This window comes from Nicotiana tomentosiformis, chromosome 1, assembly GCF_000390325.3.
Source record: "Nicotiana tomentosiformis chromosome 1, ASM39032v3, whole genome shotgun sequence".
Taxonomy (NCBI): Eukaryota; Viridiplantae; Streptophyta; class Magnoliopsida; order Solanales; family Solanaceae; genus Nicotiana; species Nicotiana tomentosiformis.
The window spans coordinates 29,679,217-29,700,380 of record NC_090812.1 but is presented as its reverse complement, the minus strand read 5'-3'; the positions used below and the strand labels follow the sequence as shown (position 1 = coordinate 29,700,380).

The following is a 21,164-nucleotide window of genomic DNA, read 5'->3' as shown; positions in this document are numbered from 1 at the left end:
GTTTAACTTGTCAAAGTCCAACTTGTGAAACGTACACATTTTTGCCATTTGCAGTACGAAATTTCGCGCCTTGAATTATTTTTCCGATTTTCCTCTTCAATTGTCATATTTTGTATTGAGAGGATTTTATATTTAAAAATGTTAGAAGAAAATAATTAGACACTAAACAGTTAGTTGAGTTATGATAATTTTTTAGTTGATAGAAAATATTATGGACGTACAACGCCATAAAGTTCATAAGTCAAAAAAGAAACGAAAGGAAAACTGAAAGTTCCTTGTTTATGTTGTCTTATAAAAATGTACAACAAAACAACATATAACGTGCAAATAAAACATCACTTATGATTCTGCCTTATTATATTTAATCACATACCCTATGGGGTAATTCTGTCATTTCGTTATGGTTAAGACCAACTATTTATAATATTAGCACACAACAAAATACTCCCAATATAATACATGACAGCATCAGTTTCCAAATTGCACTATAGCACCAAATCCCATTACTGTAAACGAATAAACACTTACCACGTATACAATGACCCCACTCTACAAAAACCTACATCCACGTGTCGCTATCCCAAAAGAGCTTCACGCGAAATACATGAACTCATCTGTCACCCTTACCTAACTTGCGCCTTTTGTTCTCCAACTATATTACGCCTTTTGCTTCCGTTAAAAAAACGAAAAACGAAAAACGAAATTACTTTCTTAAACTCTCTTTCTCTTCTGCAACTTCAATTTCTTAATATACAAGAGAATATTCGTACAACTTCTGTGTTCTTTAAATGCCAAAGCAGTTTCTTATCATTGGATAATTTGAAATTAATTCAAGTTGAAGTAGCAATAAAAGTAGCAATGTCGACGGAGAAACTGATAGAAAACGCGCCGGCGTCGGCGTCGGCAATGTCATCGACGCATTCGCTTCGTTACTACGCCGAGCCGGCGACAATCTTTGAGGAATTGCCCAAGGCGACTATCATTGCGGTGTCAAGAGCAGATGCTAGTGATATAAGCCCTTTGCTTTTGTCATATACAATTGAAGTCCAGTACAAGCAGGTGTGGACTCTTTTTTAATCCTAATTCCTACTCCTATTTAATGCCGGCGTGCATGTTTTTTTAATCATGTCTTTTACCTAAAATACTAGGAGTAGTTATTATGTATAGCTCTGAACTTTTGTGTTTCTGCTTTTCTTTTCATTTAATTTAATATTGTAGTTGTTATAATCCGTGAATAAGGAAGCACTTCCTCTGTTCCATTTACTTGTCAGGTTTTACTAAAACTAGTTGTTCCAAATTTCTCTTCGTCTTAGTGTTTACCCGGAAAATTGAATATAGTTGAATTTATAAGTAGTTCTAAGGATATGTGATATAGCTTGATACAAATCGTACGTAGAAGTGGAAATGTTTAGATTCTAGGCTATAGAAACGGGATATAACTTATTGAACAAGAAGAGTAAGTATGCTGAATAAAACAAGCTCAAGAGATTTATTCTTCAATAAATAGAAGTAGTCTTTTCTTACAATGTGTGAGTCCGCCTGTGCTTACAATGATTCCCTTCTTTATAGTAGAGGGATCGTACATTATTTATAATAAAAAAATATATAGTGGAGAACCCATGATGGATTGTCTCTTCCTTGATTCCTGCAAAGATTCTCTCCCCTAGTGCGGTTGTAACAACTCCTGTCTGCGAGCTCGATACTGGCTCGAGCTCGGTATTGGGTCGAGCCCTCGGCCTTGAGTTCGAGTTCGACATTCGGGGTGAGTGCCAATCGGTCTGTGCATCTCCGATAACCTTCTCGTTGCCTTGCGGTTCGATTTGGTCATGGGCTTGATAATGATACTGAGCCGATTCCTCGATCGGTCTTGGAGCTCGAGGCTTGTTTGTACTATCCTCGGAACTCGTCTCGAGCTCTCACTTCGATCGCTTATCATTCGAGCTCGATCAAACGTACAGAGGCCGAAATCTATTTCGACCGTATACAGATAGTCCCCTCGTTTCTCAGGAAGAATATGGTGAGAAGCGATATGATTTTCGACGGCTCGATCGGATTATTAAATTGACGTTTTCACTGGGCTCGATCGTGACTTATGTGATAGTTGTCCCGTCGATTTAGTCTTTCAAGGTATTTAATGCACGTCAGATGGTGGTCGGCCACCGCTGATACTGAACCGCCACGGTATAAACCTATAAATAACCCTTCCATTTATCATTTACCACTTTTACATCTTCAATCTCCCAAATTTTTCTTACTCTTTCTGCCTCTATTGTGCCGCTTGTAGAGCCACCTTCGTCAGCGTTTGGCACCATCAACCTTTCATCTTCCTTTGCTTTTCTTTCTCTTACGTCAATGGCAAAAACTTCAAAAACCGTACCTCAGAAGGAGAAAGCTTCCTCTTCACGGCCGTCTGGCGACAAGGCGCCGGTGGAGCCGTCTCCCCATGAGTATGTTCCTGGCCCGTGTACTCTGAAGATCGATTTTAAGGTTGAAAATCCTTCGTTGGTTCCGGGTCGATGTGAGCATGTGTTGATGTACATGTGCTCGATAACAGAGGGCCATCTCGAGGCTGTGAGGAAAGACTGCAACTGGGGTTCCGAGGTTGTGTTGCAAATTCCCTCTCCCGAAGAGAGCGTCATCACTCATGTGGAGGGGTTTTTAAGTGTTTATACTTTCCCCTTCACGTTGGGTCCCGTCGATCTAGTGATTATTGATTTTTGCAAAAGATATCAGGTCACTCTCGGTCAAATTCATCCTTCTCTATGGCGCATAGTAATCTTACTTCGCTTCTTCTCCAACAAGGCCGGGGGGGCTGGATTTCACCCTAAATCACCTCATACGATTGTATCGACCTCAAATCTTTCGAGGACTAATCAAGCTTCATCGTCGGGCATCGAAAGCTTTAATGTCGAGCATCGACGAAGACAAGGATCAGGGTTGGATGGGCCGTTATATTCGGGTGAGGACCCGTGACCTTATTCCGGAAGAGAAGATGTCGTTCCCCGAGGAATGGAATTTCGACCGTAAGTGGTTTTCATAAGGCGTTGCTTTTTGTATCTTTCCCTGATTCTATCTGATATCTTTCTCCGATATACAGCTGCCCCTTGGATGCCACAAGCGGTACCCGACCTCGAGGATTGGGTTCGGAAGCTAGCCTCGACTTTCTTTTATGTTGAACGCGCTTAGCGTGATTTGGCGAAAGGTAGATGGGAGGCCAAGAATCACGGTAAGGGTCACTTCTCATGCTCTTCGAAATGTTTTTTATGCTTCATTCGTTACCGATTTCCTTTCATGCAGGTGTAACCAAGGATGCCGTTTTGAGGCCTTCGAGTGGTGAGGAAGGAACCAAGTCCCCGGTCCCAGAACCGGGGAAAGATAAGAAGCGAAAAGCTATCTCTCGGTCAGAGGACCCCAAGCCCAAAACTCGAAGGGTGAGGAGGAAGGCAATCGCTCTTTCGACGGACTCGGTCCAACGACTGAGAGAAGAAGAAGAAGATGATGCTTCGGCTTTGGTGGTCAGATCTGCGAAAGCTATCGAGGTCGCCAGACCTTCTGAGCCGATGACGGCTATATCGGTCGGGGTTGGTTCCGATACCCCGAGTCTCGATCAGAGCGTCCCGAGCGATTCGATTTGCCTTCTCTTCCGACCTTTTCTGAGGAGGCGTTAAAGGAGGCTCGAGAATTGAAGACCCCTGATATGGGCGGAGCTCCAGTGTCGGGGACCCTTTTCGAGATTGCTTTACTGGAGTCAATGATGCATCCGATATTAGTGACGCTTCTCTTCTCCTAGAAAAGGCACAACGTTTCATTTCTCGGGTAATGAAAACTATGCTTGGTTTCTTCGTTCTTTTCTAAACCTGACTTGTGTTTTTTTTCCTTCTGTGTAGGCCATTAGCAAGTTTTGAGCCGACCTCAGCCAGTGTGAGCTCGAGCTTCAGAAGGTCTCGGGGGAGAGAGATGCTCTGCGGCTTCTTTGCAGCCAAAAGGACGAGGTTATAAAGGACCTCCAAGCAGATTTGGCTAAGGCTCGTGAAGAAGAGGCCGAACTAGATAAGCAGGTGAGTCTCGTTCTGTTAGAGTATGGGTTTGACCCAACTGTGGAAGCTAACCCTTCGTTACCTCAGCTGCAGGAAAAGGTTGAAAAGATCGGGTTGCTTCGGGAAGAAGTCGATCAAATCAAGGTCGAATGTGACCGGTGGAAGGAGACTATCAACCGCCTGGCTGCAAAAAAAGAAACCATCTTGGCCAAATTATTATCGGCCGATGTTCAGCTTCGAAGCATCAAGCAAAAAGGTTCGGCTCAGGCCAAGAGGATCGAGGAGCTTCAAAACAAGGCTTGCTGAGGCCAAGGCGGAGGTTGAGTCGTCGAAAGTCATAGCGGACAAGTCCATTGCCATGTATCGGGCCGATGTCGAGGCCGAGGCCGAGGCCGAGGCTGTTCAAATGGAGGCAAGAGAGGCAGGGATACTGCCAATACTCGAGCACATTGGGTTGCCGAACTTGCTAAGTGTCGGTCCCGGAGGGAGACCCTCGAGGAGATACACGCTCGAGGTTTCGACCTTGCTGAAGAGATAAAAACGGCTAAAGAACTCGAAGTTGATGCTGAAGCCTTGGCTTCTGATGACGATGACGATGACGATGATGATGATGATGATGATGGTAGCAAGAGCGGGTCCGAAGATGGGGGGAGCCCGGTGGAGAAGAGACCGCTCTCGATGATAACCCAGAAGCTTAGCCCTTAGCTTCTTCTATGTTGCATTTATTTATGTAAACCATCTTTGTATATCTATACAAATATCTTTTTCTTTTACTGACTTGCTTCGTGAAGATTTCATTCATGCCTTGCGGATGTTTTCATGAGGATTTAGGTGATTTCATCTAATTCGGCCTTCGTAGCCTTTATGGTTTGCTCGAGCTCGAAATAAGATAGCCCTTAGGCTTTGATAATTGAGTGAGTGATTGTTTCGAACTCGAACTCAAAATATATTAGCCCGTAGACTTTTATGATCGAGTGAGTGATTGCTCGAACTCGAAGTAAGATAACTCGTATGCGTAATGGTCCAGTGAGTTATTGCTCGAACTCGAAAATAAAGTAGCCCGCAGGCTTAATAGTCGAGTGAAATGATTCGAACTCGAAGTAATATAGCCCGTAGGCGTAATGGTCGAGTGAGTGCTTGCTCGAACTCGAAAATAAAGTAGCCCGTAGGCTTAGTAGTCGAGTGAATGATTCGAACTCGAAGTAATGTAGCCTGTAGGCGTAATGGTCGAGTGAGTGATTGCTCGAACTCGAAAATACAGTAGCCCGTAGGCTTAGTAGTCGAGTGAATGACTCGAACTCGAAGTAAGATAACCCGTAGGCATAATGGTCGAGTGAGTGATTGCTCGAACTCGAAAATAAAGTAGCCCGTAGGCTTAGTAGTCGAGTGAAATGATTCAAACTCGAAGCAATGTAGCCCGTAGGCGTAATGGTCGAGTGAGTGCTTGCTCGAACTCGAAAATAAAGTAGCCCGTAGGCTTAGTAGTCGAGTGAATGATTCGAACTCGAAGTAAGATAACCCGTAGGCGTAATGGTCGAGTGAGTGATTGCTCGAACTCGAAAATAAAGTAGTACGTAGGCTTAGTAGTCGAGTGAATGATTCGAACTCGAAGTAATGTAGCCCGTAGGCGTAATGGTCGAGTGAGTGCTTGCTCGAACTCGAAATAAAAGTAGCCCGTAGGCTTAGTAGTCGAGTGAATGATTCGAACTCGAAGTAATGTAGCCCGTAGGCGTAATAGTCGAGTGGGTGCTTGCTCGAATTCAAAATAAAAGTAGCCAGTGGGCTTAGTGATCGAGTGAGTGCTTGCTCGAACTCGATCCTGTATGCATAATGAATCTTGGATATAAGATATCGGTAAAGAAGGGAGCTTTCTTTGCAAGTCATTATACATGCGTTCATGTTTTGCGTCAGGGCTCGGGCCAACTACATGAGCATGGTTCGTTTTGACCATTTGGCTCTTACAACGTTTCCTGTCGAGACACTGTTTGTCATGAAATAACGAAGTAACTTCCTTTGCACCGAACTTGATAATCGTCATAGATACGTTCCATGATAGAGCCCCCCGAGTATTCGAGGTTGATTGTAAAGAGGCCTCGGATACTCAGCAGTAGTATCGTTTTAGGCGTTACATGTTCCAATTGCTTGGTAGTTGATTGCCATTTTATCAGACCGGGCTTGGGGGATTTCCGCTATATGACCGGTATCGATCTCTGGTCGACTTTTACTTGGTAGTTCTTTTAGACCTAGAAATCAACTGGTCATCTTCGACTCTTATTTTGGATTGATATCGATTGTGCACATCGGTCCAAGTAATAGCTGGGTATTCGATCAGATTATGCTTCAGCCGCCGTGAAGCCATCGAGCTTCACTCGTTCAGACCTTGAGTGAAAGCTTGAACAGCCCAATCATCTGTGACTGGTGGCAGATCCATTCGTTCCGTTTGAAAACGAGATACGAACTCCCTTAGCATCTCGTTATCCTTTTGTGTTACTTTGAACAGGTCCGACTTTCTGGTCTCGACCTTTAATGCTCTGGCATGTGCTTTTACGAAACAATATGCAAACATAGCAAAAGAATCAATAGAGTTAGATGGTAAATTATGATACCATACCATTGCCCCTTTGACAGGGTTTCACCGATTTTTTTTAATAATACGGATTCGATCTCATCATCTTCCAAATCATTGCCCTTGATGGCACACGTGTAAGAAGTGATATGCTCGTTGGGGTCGGTCGTTCCGTTATATTTGGGAATTTCGGGCATACGGAATTTCTTGGGGATTGGTTTTGGGGCCGCCCTCGAGGGAAAAGGTTTTTGTACGAATATTTTGGGATCCAACTCTTTTATCATTGGTGGAGCTCTCGGGATCTGATCGACCCTAGAGTTATATGTTTCTACTTTTTTATCGTTGGCTTCGACTCGCTTTGCGAGTTCCTCGAGCAATTTAGCAACTTCGGGAGTAGTCCCCGATTCATGCTCATTTGACTTCACTATGGCTGGCTCCGTTCTGTGGGTGATTTCTCGAAGCAGATTGGGCTCCGACCTGCTTTGTTCCTGAGTTTGGCTCTGCAACTGAGCTATCGCTATTTGCTGGGCTTGTAACATCTCGAAGATCATCCGTAAGCTGACTCCGATCTCCTCCACGTTATGGGTGTCTCGAGCTACTTATCGAGTTCCGCCCTGAATGCTTTTTTTCGGTTCGGAGCGTTGGTTCGCCTCAAGAGCCACTTGTGAATTGACATCCAGTGGTACTTCGACTCGGATTTCAGGTACTTCGACTCGAGCTTCAGTGACATCGTTAAATGGCCTTCCGGCTCTGGGTATCAAGTTGTTGGTTTCGTCTTGAAGGCCGACTTCGTGGTCGATAGGTAAAGCCATCAATCGAGGGTTTGTCATTGCTGATTTGAAGTTGTAAACTGGTGTGTATTGCAGATTTGTATCAAACAACCACTGTTACCCTTAGCCCCACGGTGGGCGCCAAACTGTTTACCCGGAAAATCGGATATAGTTGAATTTATAAGTAGTTCTAAGGATATGTGATATAGCTTGATACAAATCGTACGTAGAAGTGGAAATGTTTAGATTCTAGGCTATAGAAACGGGATATAACTTATTGAACAAGAAGAGTAAGTATGCTGAATAAAACAAGCTCAAGAGATTTATTCTTCAATAAATAGAAGTAGTCTTTTCTTACAATGTGTGAGTCCGCCTGTGCTTACAATGATTCCCTTCTTTATAGTAGAGGGATCGTACATTATTTATAATAAAAAAGTATATAGTGGAGAACCCATGATGGATTGTCTCTTCCTTGATTCCTGCAAAGATTCTCTCCCCTAGTGCGGTTGTAACAACTCCTGTCTGCGAGCTCGATACTGGCTCGAGCTCGGTATTGGGTCGAGCCCTCGGCCTTGAGTTCGAGTTCGACATTCGGGGTGAGTGCCAATCGGTCCGTGCATCTCCGATAACCTTCTCGTTGCCTTGCGATTCGATTTGGTCATGGGCTTGATAATGATACCGAGCCGATTCCTCGATCGGTCTTGGAGCTCGAGACTTGTTTGTACTATCCTCGGGACTCGTCTCGAGCTCTCACTTCAATCGCTTATCATTCGAACTCGATCAAACGTACGGAGGTCGAAATCTATTTCGACCGTATACACTTAGAAAAATAAGAGAGAATAGATACCTTTTTTTCCAATTTTGCCTTTAATAAATGTGGAAAGAGATCAATGCGGTGAAAGCAAGAAGTAGTATTAAATTGAAATCAAAGAATAAGTAAGGTTAACTTAGTCTAATTATTCTTTTAATTAATGTTTTCTTAAGGGCCCTGCCAACCGAAAACATGACTAGTGAAATGGAACGGAGGGAGTACATGATTTTACAATGATTTTTTAAAATCTCGTGTATGAAGCAGTTCGGTTTAATTGGATTAAGAAAATGCGATCATTGTGGTCTAAGTTGGGAAAAGCATTTAGAATATATATTTCTTGATTTATTTTACTACTAGGTGGTGTTTAAATGGGCATATTGGTACAGTATTTTTCCTTAGTGATTGGGAACAACATGTGGATTAGCGTTTAGATCGTTTTGTAATGGTGTAGTTAGTGAAATGGGCATCATCTATACTGTTAAGACGGGTTGTTGTGGTTATGATGAAAAGTGAAAAAGATGCGATCATTTTTTTCTGGTGGAAGGGACCATGGCAATATATATATATATATATATATATATATATATATATACTGAGTCATCAAATAACTTTGTGACGTGAGAATGCCGGATTTAATAAACTAATTAGTTAGGCCTATGATACTTGATGTATTGAAGTTCAATAATTAAGTTACTAGCAAATATTCCTTTCCAGAATAAAGTTTTGGGTGACCCTATTCAAGAATGCCTCTTCTGCTAGCTAAGCCTTTAGTTGTCTATCAGTCTTTATGCTAAAATAATGAAAAGAGTGAGCAGTTACATTTTGGAACTCGTTTTCTTGTGAAGTCTTCATTTAATTTTAGATTTGATTCTTCTTCCATTAGTGCATTCCCTGATAACAGCTAGTCAATGAACTTTAGTTTCTAGAAAAAGATCTCGTATTCACATTATCATTTTTGTTCGCATTACATGACCATCTCCTCTTTTACTTTTCCAATAAGCAGTTCAAGTGGCGCTTAGTGAAGAAGGCCTCACAAGTTATTTATTTGCACTTTGCATTGAGGAAACGTGCAATAATTGAGGAACTCCATGAAAAACAAGAGCAGGTTTCATCTCTCTTTGCTTTCACAAATATGAGACGTTTCTGCGCCTTCTTTATTTCTTCATGCTATGAGTATAATAATGCTAACTTTTTAAGAGTCTTACTGTCTCATTCTCAAATCCTTTGTCAAAAGGTTAAAGAATGGCTTCACCACATTGGTATAGGAGAACAAACAGCTGTCATACATGATGATGCTGAACCCGATGATGGTGCTGTGCAAATTTACAGTGAAGATAGTATTAGAAACAGGTGTCAAAAGGTTTCTGTGTGAATATTGTTATGCTTAGCAGGTGGGACCTTGCATACGTTCTGCAAATAGCTTATATGATTCTTGCCCGTGGGTTATTTGCAGGTATGTTCCATCCCGGGCTGCTTTATCAATCATTCGTCCAGCATTGGGCAGGCAGCAAACCATTACAGAAAAAGGGAAAATTGCTATGCAAAAGTATCTGAATCATTTTTTGGGGAATTTGGACATTGTAAATTCTCGAGAGGTGTGTACTGTCTTCTGCTTCAATCTCCAGTAGTTTGTTCTTAGACAGATACCTTTTGACTAGAAAAGTTTGACTGGGATGTTGACATTTGTTGCAAAAGTAAACTGTTGGCAGGGGTACTCACTACCATCTTGGAGGCCATAGACTAGTTAATCTCTGAAATTACATGTTAATACAAGTTATTATGCCTGAATCTTGAATTAAGCATGGGAACAAGTAACAACTTACATGTCTATGCAAGTTATTACGTCATATACTTCCTTTGGATTAGCATCTACCTCTAAGTGATGATACATTTCTCTATACGCTGAATCTGGAATTATCTCGGGGAGCAATTTTTGGTATTCATAGTTAAGAAACAGTATATTTGGTTCTTTGAGATTTTCTGCTGTTAATGCTTATTTTCCTTGGTTGTAACATATAGAGAATTCTTAAACTTCAGGTGTGCAAGTTTTTGGAGGTATCCAAGTTATCATTCTTACCAGAATATGGCCCAAAGCTTAAAGAAAATTACGTAATGGTTAAGCATTTGTTGAAAGTTCCCAAAGAGGAGGAGGATGCGGGATGTTGCATTTGTTATTGGTCTGGCTGTTGCAAGAGCAAGTGGCAAAAGGTAAACAATCACCATAGTAGTCTGCTGACAACATTTGTGGATATATGTTAATGCACACTATACAAAAGCTTTTATGCACATAAGGTTTTCTGTCTCTCTGAAAGTCTATTTATTGACACGTACTATCTTACAGAGGTACGGTAGAAGAGCTGATTTTTTTCTTGAATGAAGATGGACATACCTCATTTTATGTTGCGTTCAGATTCGACTAATGGTATTACATTTAGAATGTATCGCTTCCTCAATTTCCTTCCAGACAGACACAAATATAGAAACCTGAAAAGCATACGTCCTCTTTACTGACAAGATGAATTGACACTTGTTTTGTCAAGAACAAGACTGAAAATCACTTTTGTTACTTTTGAACTCAAAGTAAAATAGTAAATGAGGAATGTCATGAATGAGTGGAGGTGGTCAGACAATAAAGATAAATAACCACAGATGCATTTTAAGAACTCATCTTGGCAACCTTCAGGTCCTGGGTCTCCATGGTTCCGTGGTTGTTATCATGTTGTATCTGACTAAGATTCTGCATCTACTAACATTGTCCGCTTTCAGTACCAATTTGTCCATGTCCAATCGAGAAAATCCCAATAGTTGGATTAACTCATTATTTAACGCTGCATGAGCGAACATTTGTTAACTGAAAATTGGGAGTTGTATTTTTGATGAAAAAAATTGCGACTATTGCAGACGCATATTGGGTATACATAAGTGTAAGGCCAAGGCGATCTTTTATCTTTTGTGCTCTCCTGAATCATTAACGTGTCTGTGAAGCAAGTGTTATCTGAATATGTTGTGTCCTCCACAGTGGTTGACTCTCTTAAATTTTTTTTGCTTCCTTGTCTTAACTATTCATACTATGTTATGCAGGTTTGGGCTGTTTTAAAACCTGGTTACTTGGCCTTACTAAACAATCCCTTTGATGCAAAACTACTGGACATTATTGTGTTCGATGTGCTTCCAACGTCTAATGAGAAGGGAGAGAATCCAGTATACTTAGCAGAGGAAATAAGAGAAAAAAATCCTTTGCGATATGCATTTAAGGTCTGCTTCCATTCAAACTGTCTAATCTCAATTTTCAACCATTACAATTTCTTAATTCTTGGTTATTTGTTCATTTTATGAGTGCTCTACTACTACACAGTGCTAATTTTATTACTAAAAACACATGCAACAAAGTTGTGTATTTCGGGTGCTCATCGTGCCACGCTCACCTGAATATGCCTGAAGCTGAGAGTTATCTAGTTTTTGAAATTCAAGCAAGTGATTTCGTGACACTTACCGAAGTACTAGTTTAAGTTTAATCAATTAGATGTTCTGTCCCTGGACCAGTAAGTTACTTAAAAAGGAATTTGTCAGCTGGAATGGAGATTATAATAATTTAGATTCAATCAGCTCTGCTTTATATAACATAAGGCAATGATTGAGCTTGTTTCACAATTTGCACTGTTTGCTTCTTTCTTCCCATAATTCCACCATTCAAGTTGATGCATTGACAGATTCTACTATTTCTTAGGAAGTTTGATTCAGGAAAACTGCGAAATAAATTTAGTCAAGTGTTCAGTAACTTCTTGGTTAACCAAGATTTGTGGAAAAATCACCTTTTTCCTCGACGTACCTTTGCCATTCTCTTGGGAAATCCATTTTCTGTTACTACACTCTCAACCAAATAAATTCATAATGGATCAGTGTGACAAAATATGAAGTTACATGTTGAGTGCATCAACTACATCTTTCTGTATTTATTAAGTTAGCTCATAATCACTGAACTTACTTCTCAACGAGTGCATCTTGTTTTTGTTTCCTTTTACATAAAACTGACAGTTGTAATGTCTGAAAGGTTTGTTGTGGGAACCGCATCGTAAAGTTTAGAACCACGAGCAATGCCAAAGTCGATGATTGGATATCTGCAATCAATGATGCTGTTCTTAAACCTCCGGAGGGTTGGTGTAACCCTCACCGCTTTGGTTCTTTTGCTCCATTGAGGGGGACAAATGATGATGCCACTCAAGCTCAGTGGTTTATAGATGGTAAAGCAGCATTTGAGGCAATTGCTTCTTCAATAGAGAGTGCAAAATCTGAGGTTGATCTCTCAACTTTTTACTCTCAATCAAATATTTTCTTGCTGCAGATAGTTTCACCTAATTTAATTTTTATGCAGATCTATATAACTGGATGGTGGCTTTGCCCAGAACTGTACTTGAGACGTCCATTTCACAACCATAGCTCATCTAGACTTGATGCATTACTTGAGACTAAAGCCAAAGAAGGGGTCCAGGTGCATATGCAACTGATCTCTTCTAACATGTTTGACTTTACAAATAATTGAATAGAATTTTGCAAGTATAATTCTTATTCTGTGATACTCGCCCAGTCTTATAAGTCACACTTTTGTTGAGAGATATTACTCAAATCATTATGCTCAGTCACTTGTGATAAAGATTAGGAACCGGGCATTTTGTCTTGTGTCTAGACACATTGTTTCTAACAGAGACACAATGAACCTAGAATGTATAATATGTAACAAGCTGTACCAAATGATTTTAATATGCATTCTGCTGATACTAAGACTTTTAGTGCTTTACTTGCCTTTTGAAGTTATAACGAATATAATGGATCGACTTGAGTATCTTGCGGAGATAGTCAACAATTGCCATTTGCTTAATCTTAAAAAGATGGTATATCGAGAAGTTAATAGCAAATGTCTGTGTATTTTCTTTCTTTATTTTTTGTCCAGTGAAAGTAGTATCTGTTATTATATTCTACATTCAAAAAGTAAATAAGTACTTTATGTGTTTTTTGACCAGAGAAAAGGTAGATGGTAATGGGTGCAATAAATGGTTGACCATATTCGCTTGATAATGATCTTGACTTCTCTTGTTCTTATAAAAGAAGAGATCATGCTTACTCTTTTCCAGTGTTCGCTACGAGATTTCTTTAAGTTAGAAGGGATACCAAGAGATGTGCTTTTTCTACAGATCTTCCATTATGATTTTTAAGATGGAATCTAACTTTTAAATATATGTTATGCAGATTTATATTCTTCTCTACAAGGAGGTTTCTATTGCTTTAAAGATTAACAGTTTATACAGTAAAAGACAGCTTCTGACAATTCATAAAAATGTTAAAGTCCTGCGATATCCGAACCATTTCTCCGCGGGGATCTACTTGTGGTATGCAGTTAAATTTTTTTATACAACATAAACTCTGATGTAATCATGATATAGAATAGAGTTTCCATCAGATCTACGCTCTAAATTCTTTTTTCCTTCTACTTGATAAGTTTATTAAACTAAAACGTGTTTGCCACATGCAGGTCGCACCATGAAAAGATTGTCATTGTAGACAACAAGATTTGTTATATTGGAGGTCTAGATTTATGTTTTGGCCGTTATGACACAAGAGAACACAACTTGGCTGATCCGCCTCCTTCTATTTGGCCTGGGAAGGACTACTATAACCCAAGGTAATCCAGCTTCAATATGTATACGACCAGGTCATGAACTTGACGTTTCCTTTGGCAAGTTTGGATTTATATTGATGCCATTATTTTGTCAACAAGAGTTCTTCTCGAACTCCGTAGTTGGTATGTGTTCGAGTAATAGGTTTCCATTAGCATTCAGGTGATGGACTATGTAGATTTTGAAAAGATTCCACCATGACATAGTTGAAAGAAATAATGCTATCCATCCTGAGATTGTGTTAACGGAAACCGGATTAGTTATCTATTTTTCTACTTTGTCCCAGACAATGTGATAGTGTGAGAGATTACATTATCGTGTGTGGTAATGAGGCAAAGGTAAACTAGTGAAAAGTTAAATAATTTCTGTCCCTTCCATGAAGAGGAGAAAATTACTTCCCTCTAGGACTCACGCAGTTTAATGTGAAAGAAGGAGGTTAAGTGAAGAAGCAAACACTTCTCTTCACTTTGTCCCCAAGTTTCCTTTTCTTACTCTTCTTTTCCTCATTTCCTAACAAACCGTGTGTAAAAAATTGAGATGCATTTTTAGTGCTATGAGCACTATTGAAGTGGGTGTGTGTGTGTGTGTGTGTGGGGGGGGGGGGGGGGGAGGAAGGGGGGAGGCAGGAAAAAAGAGAACGAAATATTGAAGCAATCGATTGAGTTACATGATTGTACTTTACTTCTCTCCGTCCTATGAGCGTGCAGTTTAGAATGTTGATGTGAATTATATTATATCAGAGATAATGAAAGAAAATGTTAAAGTAATACCAAATTTTAGTTTAATAGAGAAAGCATCTTATCAAAATTTGAATTTGATTGATTAAATGAATTTCAATTCCTGTAACTAGTGAAACTCATATCAATAATGTTATTAGTAGTGTTGGCAACGATCTTGGGATGTCCTAAAATATAAGAGTATCATGTAAGAGTAATATTCTAGACCTCCTTTAGATAATTTAGTTTGATTCAATCAAAGCTTCTTGTTTAGTGGGTGTTCTATTATAGCTCATATTTGTCCAACTAATTCAAATGAAAATCTATTTTAGTGTGAGATGCTTCAAGTTAGAATCTATTTCATAGATGGAGAACGGAAAGCATTAGAGCGTTCTCTCAGGTTTGACTGCCTATAGAAGGTATTCAAACCAATATGCAGCAAATGTGATGTTGAAATTTGATGAATAATCATTATTATGCAGAGAGTCCGAGCCAAATTCTTGGGAAGATGCCATGAAAGATGAACTAGATCGAGAGAAATATCCCCGAATGCCATGGCATGATGTCCACTGCGCTCTATGGGGACCACCTTGCCGAGATATTGCCAGACACTTCGTTCAGCGCTGGAATCATGCTAAGGTTCTTTTCTGGTCTTCAGTGTACTTCTTTAAGAAATATCAAGTTGCTAATATTTCCGACCGTTGCTGCAGAGAAGCAAAGCTCCAAATGAACAGACAATACCACTGCTTATGCCACAGCATCACATGGTTCTTCCGCACTACATGGGGAGAAGCAGAGAAGTTGAGGCCAAAACTAAGACAGCTGAGCGGAACTCTGAAGATCTGAATGGACAAGATCCATTTCCGTCTGGGTCACCACCGGAAGACATCCCATTACTTTTACCCCAGGAAGCTGATTGTGACGAGGGGGCCTCCAGTGAGGATGAGAAGTTGACTGGTCTGATGTCTAGTCTATTGCTTCAGCTTGATTTATTTTCAGCTAGCACTTAGACATTAGATCTGAAGATATTTTTTTTGCAGATGATCTTCATCGCCAAGATCTCCAAAGCCAAGTGAAAACTTACCAACAAGATAATTGGTGGGAGACAAAAGAGCGAGTAGCAGAAGTGATTTCAACTGATGAATTAGCAGATGTTGGTCCTCGGACCCGTTGTCACTGTCAGGTTAGCTCTAACAATATAGTACAAAGAGGATGTGACAATTTTAAGTAGCTAGCCTTTATTGCTGAAGGATAACAAAAACAAGGAGAAAATATCAGCTAGTATTAGAACCTTCGAAGAAATTCTGAAATACAAAATCAGGTGGAGGATAATGATATTGAACAAATGAAGGTAGAGATTAGTAGCAGCTATTTAGCTAAACAATACTTCGAATATTTTGTACTTTCTGCTGATAGTGTTTCGGTTCATAGTATTCCTTCAAACTATTTCCTTTAGATGATTCGCAAATACGATTATCTTCTTGTTTTTTCAGTTTCGCATATGTTCAGTTAATTTTCCACTGCTAATGACATTTCTTATTGCTAAAATGTCATAGGTCATTAGAAGTGTCAGCCAATGGTCTGCCGGAACAACTCAAACTGAAGAGAGCATTCACAAAGCTTATTGTTCTCTTATTGAGGAAGCAGAACATTTTGTGTTCATTGAGGTAACCACTAAATACAGCTGATAATTAACCACAAAGATAATACTGATTGTCAGAGCTTTTCTCTTTGAGGTACTATAGGGCAACACACATTATTTCCAGCTATGCCGAGTTTGATAATGCTTTCTTCTGATTCTATCTCTAGACTATGGAAAGGTAATCTCCATCTGTTGTCAACATTAGCTTGACCACATCAGTGACTTCAGTGGGTTTCCTGTTGTTACTATCAAGTCACAAAGTGTACACATCTTGTTCAGACTGCACCATTACTCCATTCAGCAGTTGCTAGAGAAAAATATTGAGAAAGGACTATAACAAGTTTGTACATTTAAAGTGAGTTTGCCATGGAAAAAAACAAACTGATGGAAATCTGGAAGCTAGAATAAGGTACAATCATAAATAATTATGCTAAACACTCCCAGTAACTTGGAAAAGAGGTCGTAAGGAACAATCTGGTCTTTCCTTCAAAATTTCAGTCAAACACCTTTATGTTTTCCCTGATTGCTTAAGTATTGACAAAACACTCTGTGGTCCCAAAAGAATCAAGTAGAAGGTACAAGCAATAAAAAGTAATTTTAAAAGAATAGCCTAATATTACCAGGAAAACGTTTTCCTAAAGTTACCCCTACACTATAGTCAAGCTGGATCAACCTTTTACTGATAGAGTTACACAAAAGTATGTGGTTAACTGTTCTTACTCCTTCGAGAGGGGATGTCAAGATAGCATGACACCTTTATTTGGAAGCACATGTCTGAACGTGCATCTGCAAGTCATTACAATTTCAAGAAGCTTCACAAATAAGAGTCAATTGACGTTCTCTTCTGTGTTCATTGATCTTCTTCAGCCCCAGAAAGTGTGTGCTTTTATAGGAGACTCCTCTAACTTTCCAAGTAATATGGGAGGATTGCTGGACATAATATTTGCTAATGGCCTTTATATACACTCTGTCACATATAGCCACTAATTAAATAGTACAACACCTGATAGCTTCTGACTGATTAATACATACCTGTTTTCACACGTGCTTGCTATCGTATTATAGCAGCCTATACATATCAAACAATGAGAGCATGAGTTGACCTGATCTTCCAAATTTGCTTCTGTACTTTTTCCAGCAATTTCTTTCTCTCAGCTTGTTGAATTAGTGATGACGAACTTTTGTCATTTTCTTTTTCCAGCTGCTAGCTTACTCAAAGTTTTAGCTAGTAGTTTATGAGCTGGAACCTATGACAATTATGGTTGACGTCAATCGTGATCCAAAACTGATTCTTTTGTTAACCAAGTAGCTACGTCAAGCCACAAATGTGGAAGATTACATTTATCGTTTATTTTCATTGAGAAGCAATATGAAATTGTGATTTGTTTTCCTAACTACTGATAACAATCGAATTTAGAGGGTTCCTGTTGTCTTCTCTTAAACTTTTTGTTTTTCTTAGTTCTGATGTTTTATGATTTTATGTGCAAAAGTCTAGTAAAGAAGCTCACTTAATGGTGTTAAAAGAAACTCCTTTTTTTTTGTTGCAAACTTTCAGAATCAATTTTTTATCTCGGGTCTTGCTGGAGATGAAACTATACGCAATCGTGTAGCTGATGCTTTATACAGACGTATACGGCGAGCACACAAAGAAAATAGATGTTTCAGGGTTATAATAGTCATCCCACTATTACCTGGTTTTCAGGTTGGCATCTTCCCTTCACATCGGGGACTGACTATAAGTTGGTTTTGGTCTTTCACATTTCATATCTAGCTTCAAAATTACAGGGAGGTCTAGATGACATTGGGGCAGCAACTGTGAGAGCCTTAATGCACTGGCAATACCGGACAATTTCCAAGAGCAACAATTCAATATTGCACAATCTTAATGCTCTGTTGGGTCCAGAAACCCGTGATTACATATCTTTTTATGGTCTCAGGACATATGGCCAGCTTTCTGATGTTGGCCCCATGTTCACCAGTCAGGTAATTCTTAAAGAGCTAACAATTACAAATCAATTAACTGCAATTCACTTGTATAGTAAGATTGTCCATAGATTAGCAATTATTGTCTTTGAATTGCTAAGAGCCAGTCAATGCAATATTTGTAAGATCAACTTTAGCCTCCAAGAAAATTAGTGCAAATACTAGGCCAAAGTTTGAAAATGAATTTTTTTCCGATTCTTGAATATCAGTTCATTCTACTTATCCGTAGGAAATGTTCATCATCTTTTCTCAATGTTTTCTCTTGACTTTCTAACATGCATCATGTAGTATTGCAAGTTCTCTTGATATTGATTGTTTGGACTTCGGAGATTTGGTGTTCCATTGCATCTAAAGTTCTCAAATTTCACCACAGGTCTATGTACATAGTAAAGTGATGATAGTGGATGACCGTATAGCCTTGATTGGATCATCTAACATAAATGACAGAAGTTTGCTTGGATCTCGCGACTCTGAGGTAAATCTTTTTTCTGTAGGACAACTGTTCTAGGCTTTTAGGATTTGAAGAACATGAAATCTTAGTCTCTATAAGATAGTCTTTTCCTCTTTGAAGAAGAAGAGAAACAAGCATTACTCCCTGGAATAGCTTGTCTAAGTTCATAAAGGTGGTAAGACAAATAAATATGGGGATAATTGTTAGTCAAGCAGTTATAACCCTTGTGGACTTTTGTTTTGCTACCAGTCTAATGTAGTGTACTAGAACTTGTCACTTAGAATTTGTAGACTTTTTTCTTCTTTGAAGGAAACTTTTTAAATAGAACAACAGGAATGAATACAGCTTTTAGGGCTAACCAATGCTTTTATCCTGTAAGTAGAAGTAAAACTCTAGAAGCTGCACAAAAATAAGAAAGCACATATGGCGTTTACCTGCATAAATTCTGCTTTCACTTGTGAATTTGTTCATCTATCACGGGAAACTGTAAATTCATCCCATTTCCACCTTGAATTGCTGGCTGTCGATTTACATAGTTGGTTCATTCATTTACGCTGCTTATACCATGCATGCTGCTAGTGAATGAAAGTTGTCCATAGTCAAAAGATAAGTATGACCTTTCCATATTTTCAATTGCATGAGGCTGCACATATTAACTTCGACATTGGATATCTGCAGTTGAATTCTTTCCGCTAATTATCTGCAAAAGCAGCATCTTGTTCTTAGATGCTTTTAAACATTTGATTAAAAAAAAGTATTTTTAGAAAAAAGGAAAATTCTGAGAAAATCGGTGATTCCAGATTTGTGTAGTCATTGAAGATAAAGATTTCGTTGATTCATCCATGGACGGAAAGCCTTGGAAGGCTGGAAAATTTGCTTTTAGCCTTCGGATTTCTTTGTGGGCAGAGCACCTTGGTTTACATGCTGAAGAGGTAAGTGATGTTGCAGAGTCAGACTTTGAATGCTGTTAAAACTTCCTCTCTTGGATGTCGCCATAACTTCCTTAAAAATTAGCAATGTCTGAGGTCCTTGGCACTTGCCATTGTTGGCCCTGACATGCAATACTTTTATTTGCATATGTTTCGAGATATAGCAACTAAAGGCCATCCTTTCTTTTCCAGATTTGTCAAATCAAAGATCCCGTAGCTGACTCTACTTACAAAGATATATGGATGGCAACTGCAGATGTGAGACTGGTGTTTCTTATGTTACTGTATATTAAGTGTTAAAAGAAATACGAAAACAAGATTGTACTACTTCTTGAAAAGGAAAAAAATAAAATAAAATTCTGCCCTATGCCTATCTTTTGGTAGTGATGCATGGACATACTAACATAGGAAGAAAGCTTTCTGGTATAACAGCAGTTTCATTATCACTCTTCTTTTCTGGTTTAGTTATTTAGTTGGTCTTTCTATAACTGCCCATTAACAGATATCATTTCTATGTATGCCATGCGCGAAATCTTGTCCAGACTTGCACAATTTGGTCACCTAGATTTTCATCTCAAAGCTTCAATAACTCCTTTTGTATTTTTGACGTTACAGTCGAATTCCACAATTTACCAAGACGTGTTCTCTTGCATCCCAAATGATCTTGTTCACTCAAGGTACTTGACAACCACACACTGAGTTTCCACCTCTATCTTTTTCTCTTTTGTGGGTGGGGGTGGGCGGGCGGTAGATATAACTCGTTGATCATGCTCAATTGCTTATGTTATCTAATGTCATCCTGGAATGCAGATCTGAACTTCGACAATGTAGGAATCACTGGAAAGATAAGCTTGGGCACACTACTATTGATTTAGGTGTCGCTCCTGATAAACTTGAATTTCACGATAATGGGCTAGCAGCTGTAGTGAATACGAATGAGAGGTTAAAGTCAGTCAAAGGACATCTTGTTTCTTTTCCTTTGGAGTTCATGCGTGAAGAAGATCTGAGACCGGGTTTTATCGAGACTGAGTTTTATACTTCTCCTCAAGTATTCCATTAAGCTACAAACTTAAGAAATGAAGCTCAAGCACACGTAGAGCAACAGCACGTAGATATAGGCTTTGTATGTATATTAGCAGCCATTGTAAGACGGAAACTAGACTGAAAATTCTTTTGTATCAAGATATCAAGCTATAAGGCTTCCCAGAGCCTCTCCTGGGTATTTTAGAACCAACCTTATTCTTTTAGAGTTAGTATCGGACTGCCTCCAATATATTCTTAGTATTGTTTGTAACTTTGTATCCTACATTTATATGTGAATTGCTGTTCAGATCTTCTATACAGTTTATGGCACACTATACATTATGCTTTCTCATCTAAAGATGACAATGTCCCTTGTAAGTTGTAACTCAACCCCCCCAAAATCTTCACCACGTTAACTTGCTTGCCGTAAATTGAGCTGCTATTGGTTCTGGTTCTATTTTACTCTTCTTTTATTTCCTTTTCATGGGGAAAAAGGAAGGAAATAAATTGCTCGGTTAAAGACCAAAAAAACAAGAGTTTGATTTGATATTTTCCGAGGTAAAG

General features: G+C 39.3%; 1 long non-coding RNA gene and 1 pseudogene across 1 annotated transcript; both read left to right on the top strand.

The window, feature by feature from the left end:
* The first annotated feature begins 683 nt into the window (after window positions 1-683).
* LOC104098264 (phospholipase D zeta 1-like) lies at window positions 684-20,952 on the top strand (annotated as a pseudogene).
* On the top strand, window positions 1,068-4,810 carry LOC138895389 (uncharacterized). The gene is made up of 5 exons (XR_011409418.1): window positions 1,068-3,023; window positions 3,098-3,226; window positions 3,298-3,816; window positions 3,888-4,058; window positions 4,125-4,810. It is a non-coding gene; the product is annotated as an uncharacterized lncRNA (long non-coding RNA).
* Window positions 20,953-21,164: the final 212 nt, after the last annotated feature.